The sequence below is a fragment of the Perca flavescens genome, chromosome 21, assembly GCF_004354835.1.
Source record: "Perca flavescens isolate YP-PL-M2 chromosome 21, PFLA_1.0, whole genome shotgun sequence".
Lineage (NCBI taxonomy): Eukaryota > Metazoa > Chordata > Actinopteri > Perciformes > Percidae > Perca > Perca flavescens.
The window spans coordinates 23,863,668-23,872,468 of record NC_041351.1 but is presented as its reverse complement, the minus strand read 5'-3'; the positions used below and the strand labels follow the sequence as shown (position 1 = coordinate 23,872,468).

The following is an 8,801-nucleotide window of genomic DNA, read 5'->3' as shown; positions in this document are numbered from 1 at the left end:
GGTGGACTCCTTCAAGTTTCTGGGCTCCATCATTTCCCAGGACCTGAAGTGGGAGTCCAACATCCTTAAAAAGGCTCAACAGAGGATGTACTTCCTACGGCAACTGCGGAAGCATGGCCTACCACAAGAGCTATTGGCCATCTCCTACACTGCTGCCATCCTCCTGCCTCCTCCCCTCTGCCAGGCGCTACAGATCCCTGCACACAAAAACAACCAGACACAAGAACAGCTTCTTTTCCACTGCCATCACTCTCCTGAACTGCTGATAAGTGGGCTCATCCCCACTTTGGCCATTCACCTACATTACATACTTTATCATTCCAATATGCATCTTGCACACTACAATTGCACTATTACTTTGCACTCTACATTTATACAATATATTGTGTTAATGTGCCTATAGGGCCAATAAAACTGATTCTGATTCTTATATAAATATAAATTTATTTTTTGGTACCATGGTTGTTAAAGGTTAGGGGAATGTAAAAAATAACGTTAGGGGAACGTTCCATAAAGGTTACTTAAAGGTTAGGGGGACGTTCTCTAAAGGTTGCAACGGTAGGGGAACGTTACGGGAACGTTCTCTAAAGGTTACGGTAGGGGGAACGTTCTCTAAAGGTTGCAACGTTAGGCGAACGTTCTGGGAACGTTCTGAGAACGGTCGATGTAACCAAAATTAACGCCAGGAAAACTTTCCATGGGAACCAAAAACTAACCTTCAGGGAACGTTCCCGCAACCAAAAACGAACATTCCCAGAATGTTCTGGGAACCAAAAATTGTTACCTGGGTATACATATACATGTGGCGCACTTGGTCAAAGGGTGAGATCAGAAGGAGCAGGGATAAGTTTTAGGGATTCATAAAATTTTCGTGAAGCTGTGTAAACACGCCGGTTGATGTGCAGATGAAACTGTGTAATTAGATAATCAACACATTTGCTTTGCAGGAAGGTTTCTGTGGTTATTTTTTACAAAAAGATGCTGGTTGCGCAACATTTAATTAATTTAATTAATTGTGGCTCGACAGTGAATCATGACTTCAGTTAGAGACTGCAGATGGAACAGATACCTGCTGCTTTGAGATGGCTGTAAAGAGATTTAAAGGAAAGCCCTTCAGTAGGCTGCTAATTCATTAAAGAGCCTTTATTCTGCAAAGCTTGATTATAAGATTAATGCAAGAACCACTGGTTGAAAAATCTGCATTATTATGTTGTAGAATAAAGTTGTTGTTATTGTTAACCCTAACAATTAACTAAATCAAATATGTAACCAAACTAATTCATGTATAAAATAGAAATAATCAAAAAGCATCATGAACCACCAAGAATTCAGTGAGTTGGCAGTTTCAACTTTTTAAGTAAACTCAGGGTGATTAATAATCAGCATCAGAGGTTATGATGTCTGGAGTTTGGCCTATCTATTTATTTATCATTGTCCATAATTGATTAATGATTTGGCATTTCATCTATAAATGCTTTGAAAGTGCGAAGGCTTTGAAGGCTGCTGAACCTTTGAAAATTCCTGGGGGTTGAGTAGTGTAGACAATAGCAAAGTCAGCCTATTATCACTTTAAATATATATCAAGGGTTAAAGGACTTATGTCTCAGCAGGGTTTGGAAAAACTTGTCCATGCTTTTATCTTTAGTAGACTTGACTACTGTAACTGTGTCTTTACAGGTCTCCCTAAAAAATCATTCAGACAGCTCAAGTCCTCACTAAGACCAAGAAAGTGGATCACATCACTCCAATTCTGAAGTCTCTACACTGGCTTCCTGTGGCCAAAAGAATAGATTTCAAAATACTTCTGCTGGTTTATAAATCACTAAATGGTTTAGGGCCGAAATACATTTCTGATCTGCTACTACATTATGACCCACCCAGACCTCTCAGGTCGTCTGGGACAGGTCTGCTTGCTGTCCCCAAAGTCAGAACTAAACAGGGAGAAGCAGCGTTCAGTTTTTATGCTCCACGTATCTGGAATGAACTCCCAGAAAACTGCAAGTCCGCCGCAACTCTCAGTTCTTTCAAATTAAAGCTGAAGACCTTTCTTTTTTATCTTGCCTTTCTTTAAATAATTATTAATATCTTATACTGCACGGTCAAATTTATTCTCGTCTTTTATCTAGTGGTATTTTTGAACAGATAATGGACATATTTCTGAGAATTTCTCGAAAACAGGTGTGGACAGTTGGAACTGTTTAGAATTTTGCAAAGTTTGCATTGATTAAACTAAGCCTTATAGCGATGGCTATATTGTAGAAAAAGAGAAGTACTTCCACTCTTGTTATGGGTAACAGAGTACAAAGTCACATGTTCCTGCGGGGCCCGTGGTGGATGAGATGATAAAGAAATATGGTCAAGCCTGTTTTCTTTTCTTTTTCTTTTTTTAACGTTTTTAACTGCCACGGCAACTCTCAGTTGCCTTTCTTTAAATAATTGTGAATTTCTTATACTGCACTGTCAATTTTATTCTCGTCTTTTATCTAGTGGTATTCTTGAACAGATAACGGACATATTTCTGAGAGTTTCTCCAACGTGGGTGTGACATAGATTTTATGATAAAATCTAAAGGAAAACAGTTGGAACTGTTTAGGATTTTGCAAAGTTTGCCTTGATTAAACTAAGCCTCATAGCGACCGCTATATTGTAGGTAAAGAGAAGCACTTCCACTCTTGTTATGGGTAACGAGAGTACAAAGTCACATGTTCCTGTGGGGCCCGTGGTGGATGAGATGGTAAAGAAATATGGTCCTGCCTTTTTTTTTTTTTTTTTTTTAATCATTTTTAACTGCTCTTTAATGTTTTAATTTGAGTTTTTAATTGATTTTTAACTGATCTTTAATGTTTTATGTAAAGCACTTTGAATTGCCCTGTTGATGAAATGTGCTATACAAATAAAGCTGCCTAGTGATGACCTCACCACTGCGGTGGGTAATGTCAATGAAGGCCTACACATAAAATGTAAAGACACAGATATCAAATCTCAATCCAAACTAAATGTAAAGTTGGCAGCTCTGCTGGTCACCTTTAGATACTTTTTTAATTAATTAGTTATTTTCCTCTATGGGAACCATTGCCTGACAGCTTACATTACCAAATAAGTAGTCAGATTGCCAGACCTTCCTCCACAGCACTGCGAAGGAGGGTCTGGCTAGTCCACACAACAATCCGGGATAGGAGAAAAACTTGCTCTGGTTTGTTGGTGTTTCTTTTAACCAATCACAATTGCCTCTGCAAAATAGCCTCAGGAAGGAACTTGTTTTGGTGGAACATGTTCAAAGGTTGTTTTAGTTGTGCAACAGAAAACTCAGATTAGACACATACCTGTCTGGATACACCGCAGAGATCTGAGGAGCAGTTAACCATACTCCTCATAAATCGAAAACAACTGGCATTGTTTCGTTGAAAGTTGTCTCCCTGAATGGTGCAATATTAATTTTTATTACTATATCAAAGACTCTTCAAAGGAACTGCAAAACTGGAAAAAATATTGAGATTTATTGTACATATAAATTCAGACAGAAACTGGTTCAAAAGGTTCAAACTATTTATGACACACAAAAGAAACACGTAGAATAAGTATCCTGCAAAATTCAGCGGTTTAAGCCCACCTGTAATGCAACATACTGTATAGAAGAACAATAATGCTTGCTCTGCACTTTACTGACACTCTTCACACGCATTGCACCTGTACACCCAACATCAGCCAGGATGTGGTAGCTCATCGCTTTTCTGCAAACAAAACACAAATTTGTATAAAAAAGGAAATGAGCAAGAAGTGAGACACCTTGAGCACATTAGGCAAGCTGCTGACTCAAAATATATCTTAACCATCTGTTACAAACCCTCTGTGCAATACATTAACCGCAGAGTTCATTAATCCATTTAGACAACAACTGTTCTAAAGAATGGCCATGTCATATCATTATCATCACATTGAGTCTTAGCAGTACCGACTGCCTCTGAAGTCCAAAGTAGGATTATTTACATATGTATCTAAGTAGGGACATTGTTGAACTCTCCGCTGAGGACAGACATGCTGAGGCCGGTTAACTCTGGGTCGTTTTACAACTCTGGCCGGTCTGAAGTTCTTTTTAAACTGTAGAAACACACAAAAAAGAAATACATTGAAACATTGTAGCATTGTACTTGCATTATTATGAGAGCAGGTCCATATGCTTGCAGTACGGTGGCCGAGACGGTTCAACACAAATACAAAAGCCACAACACAAACACAAAAGCTCCAACACAAATACAAAAGCCACAACACAAACACAAAAGCTTAAACACAAATACAAAAAGCCACAACCCAAACGCAAAAGATACAACAACAAACGCAAAAGCTCCAACACAAAAACAAAAGCTCCAACACAAATACAAAAGCCACAACACAAATACGTAAGCGACAACAGAAGTCAGTGACAACGGAAGTAAGCGTGTTGTCGCAAACAGAGCCAGCGGATGAGCTGGAGGAAAGTTCTTGTAAGTGAAACATGGTTCCTTGCAAATTATGATTACTGTCGCTACGTGATTGTCACAAATAAGCAATGTTGTTCAATATCTTTGGATTTTCATATGTATGTATACTATGCCATTTAGGCTACGAAGGAAAGTGTGTGTGTGTGTGTGTGTGTGCCTATTTGTAGGGTAAGACTGAGGACATGCAGCTAAACCATAGACTGTACAAATGGTAATATACAGTCTATGAACAAACCCTTTTGCATGGTTTTAAATACAGTGTAAATATTCAGTCCGCAGTCTGAATTCTATGTATTTATTTATTTTATTTTGCAGTAGTAAGCATGAAGGAAGGTCATGGTTTAAATTCTGGGTTTATTTCATTCAGATCAACAGTGTATGACTGTGAACATAGACCGTGTATGTGTGTATGTATGACATATTACGCCCCTAACACTGTAATAGGCAGCATATTGAAGGTAACACAATTAGCTTTCACTTTAAACATTTGTTTACCGTAACCATAACCACACACACACACACACACACACACACACACACACACACTTTCCAAACCAACCGTATCGAGGGAATTTGCCGCTGGGAGTCAATAATCAGATAGATACGGTTAACAAGTTACAAGCATGTAACGGTGGGATATAATATTTATGTGATTTAAACAGCTTCAATAAACGTGACAAACTAGGAACTTTAAACTTAGCACTCACGCGTTAAAAGACGCTGGGCACCATTCAAATTAACATTATAACTGCAGCTTCGTAGCCTTAATGGCAGAGTACATACATATGAAAATAAAAAATATATTGAACAACATTGCTTATTTGTGACAATCACATAGTGACAGTAATCATAATTAGCCAGGAACCATATTTCACTTACTTCTCAAACATACAAGAACTTTCCTCCTGCGGCTCCATTGTCAACAACACACTCACTTCCATTGTCTTGTGTATTTGTGTTGTAGCTTTCGTTTTGTGTATTCGCTTTTTGTGTTTGTGTTGTAGCTTTTTATTTGTGTTGAACCGTCTTGGCCACCGTATTGCCTATATGAAAAGCCATCTAGGTCAAAATTGAATACTTCACTCGTACATACATATATACTTCACTTGCAGTGGTGGAAAAAGTATTCAGATCATTTACTATAGTAAAAGTAATAATACCACACTGTAAAAATACTCTGTTACAAGTAAAAGTCTTGCATTGAAAATGTTACTTAAGTAAAAGTATGTAAGTATCATCAGGAAAATTTACTTAAAGTATTAAAAGTAAAAGTACTAAAAAGTAGTACATTTGTAAGTACAGTACTAGAGTAAATGTACTTAGTTACATTCCACCACTGTTCACTTGCACATGCATAACATGACAATGTGTATGAGTGTATATGAATATGAGTATGTATATATGTAGGCCTATGTATGTATGTGTGCAGGTGGTGGGGGGTGGATAGCGGGATCCCACAAACACTGGATTTCCACTCAGGAGGCCAGAGTTTGCAACCTGCCTTGAACCAAAGGTCAAATTATTGTTTTATTGTTTATTATTACTTCAGACTTGACTCAGACTCAAGATGTGGGACGCGCGTGAACAATCTTTTATTTTATTTTTTTAATCAAAGTCTTTTTATTGTATTTTCATATACATTTTTAGGAAACTTCTAATGATTTGACTGTTATTCCCCTCCCTGCGTAACCTATGACCTACCTACGTAACAGGTAATATGTAATGTATCTGCTGTGCGCCGCCACACGTGAGAGAGGACAACAAACATGTTGGCCGCACCAGCAGCTGTTGTTATCATAAGCCTTGGCTTTAAAAGCTTCATACACCAAGGCCCAAACAAAAGAAGCACTGAATGCAAAACTTGAGACTTGTTTTGGACTGTAGCTTAGAGACTTGTGAACATCTCTGACACATAGCACACACACACACACACACACACACACACACACACACACACACACACACACACACACACACACACACACACCGTCATACTCATACATGGTCACGTTATGCATGAATGTGCAAGTGAAGTATGCATGTACTGCATGTGTGAATTTTCGCCTACATGGCTTCTCATATTGGTAGTACTTACTCGTTTGCATCTCACAATCACTCCAACGAACAAAATGACAGGGAATGCTGTCACACCAAAGGCAATCAAGATGAGATCCCAAATGTGATGCCTGCATTGTTCCTGTGGATCTCTTTCTGTGGAAATCAATGACACCAACTTAGTAAAAGAATTTTATGTGAATGTACAGCGTGTGTGCATGTTTGAACTGAAATGATTGGCTCTATTCACCTTTGACAATAATAATGGTGCCATTGCTGGGCAGGGATTCAATATTATCCGTCTCTGATTTGAAGTATATCCAGCTGCAGTAGTACAAGTCTGTGTCCTCCTGCCCCAGCAAAGACAGCTGCAGGGTAAACCCAGAGCCCGCCCCTGATCTGCTGGTCTGGAGCTATGTTAATTCGGCCTACAAATTCTTCAGCTATAGTATTCTTGGTCACTAGTCCGTTCTTCAAGGACAAGAACACAATTTCCCTTTTGTCATGAAAGGCACTCTTCAAAGACAAGCCCATGGGATCAGGCAAGGATGTGGAGCATGTGATCTTAGCAGATGAGTTGACTCTCAGAGAGATGAATGAGGGATCTTGAGAAACTGTCAGGTAAAGATGGATTGTTACTGACTGTCTCGCCTCAAGTCTCCATTTATGGAGATAACATTACATATATCAGTCACACAGGCAATATTTTTCCGCATAAATAGTTGAAATACTTCTGATAATTTAAGAAGATTTTACTGATAAAATAATTTTTTATTTGGGGGGGCCCTGGTAGCTCACCTGGTTGACCATGCACTCCATTGTACTGTACCAATGCTCAATTCTTACTGCAGCATTCCAGGTTCGAATACGACCCCTGGCCCTTTTCTGCATGTCCACCCCCTTCTCTCTACCCCCTGTCTTCATCTGTTCTATCAATACAGGCCAAAAAGCCCAAAAAATAATCTTAAAAAAAATACTTTTAATTAAGTACAATTTCAAATGAAGGACTTTTACTTGTAATTCATTGTTGTATTGGCACTTAAAGTAAAGAATCAATAAACAGTCATTTTATCACCATTGCTTTCAGATACATTGCTCAGAGAGCAAAAACAGGATGAAGCCGCAAACAAATAGGAACAGATGACTCACATTCAAAATATCTTCATTGTTTTGGATATTAAACTAAAAACATATCCATCCTTCCTCTCGATCACACACACACACACACACACACACACACACACACACACACACACACACACACACACACACACACACACACACACACACTCACCTGTCCAGGTGCTGAGCATTACTTTAGCAGGCATGCAGAGTAAGCCCAACACACAATTCCACCAGAGGGCCTTCATCCTGCAAGCGTAGCTGCAGGAGGCATACCCTTAGGCTACCCGACTGACTGACAGGCTGACTGTCACACGAACGCTTAAAAAGAGCAGTGTGGTTTACAAAGGAAATGTGACACTGACTGTTGTTACTTACTTGGTCTTTATCAGCTGTGTGTGGGTGGGTGCGTGCGTGCTGTGCTGCATTAGATCAAAGATGTGGAAACGTTTGTTATTGACAGAATTTTATTTCAAGAGAGGTTCCATCACCCTTAACTGTCAAATATAATCTACACACAGTATATCCAGCATATTACATCACAGTATATCCAGCATATTACATCACAGTATATCCAGCATATTACATCACAGTATATCCAGCATACTATATCAAACACTCCTTTCACAGTAGGGCCTATACAATATAACTTACTACTTGGCATGTTTTTATAATACAGAATGAACTGAGTGACATGAAAGGCTTTGTATTGCACTTTTGCAGTTGTAGACTTGCAAAGGGACAAAAGAACCTGGTTCACCTGATTTTTAATCCCCAGTATGGGTTAAGCTCATAGACTGTAAAAATAATGGACTTAAGCTTCCAGGCAGTGAAGCCAATGAAGAAGTGCCTTAAACCTGCTTTCTATCTAATTTCCAGCGGGGGGCGACTCCACTGGCTCCAAAAAGACATCTGTTTTTATGAAAGTCTACGGGGAAATGACCCTACTTCTCACTTGCTTTATTGCCTAAGTAAACATTTTCATAATGAGTTTGTGGTCTCAATCACTAGGTTCAAATCTTCTTCAATACAGCATGATGTTCGGTTGATTAGGCTCGTTCAAGATGAACTGCACCTCGCCTGTAAAGTGTACGAGAGCAGGCAGCAGTAGCCGGGGGCAGTGACAAAAAGCTATGTAAATAGTGA

At 39.0% G+C, this 8,801-nt stretch overlaps 1 long non-coding RNA gene across 1 annotated transcript; it reads right to left on the bottom strand.

Annotated features, from left to right (window-relative positions):
* Positions 1–3,478: 3,478 nt before the first annotated feature.
* On the bottom strand, positions 3,479–6,909 carry LOC114548412 (uncharacterized). The gene is made up of 3 exons (XR_003691355.1): positions 6,784–6,909; positions 6,574–6,689; positions 3,479–4,098 (listed from the first exon to the last, which is right to left on the bottom strand). It is a non-coding gene; the product is annotated as an uncharacterized LOC114548412 (long non-coding RNA).
* Between the last annotated feature and the right edge of the window lie 1,892 nt (positions 6,910–8,801).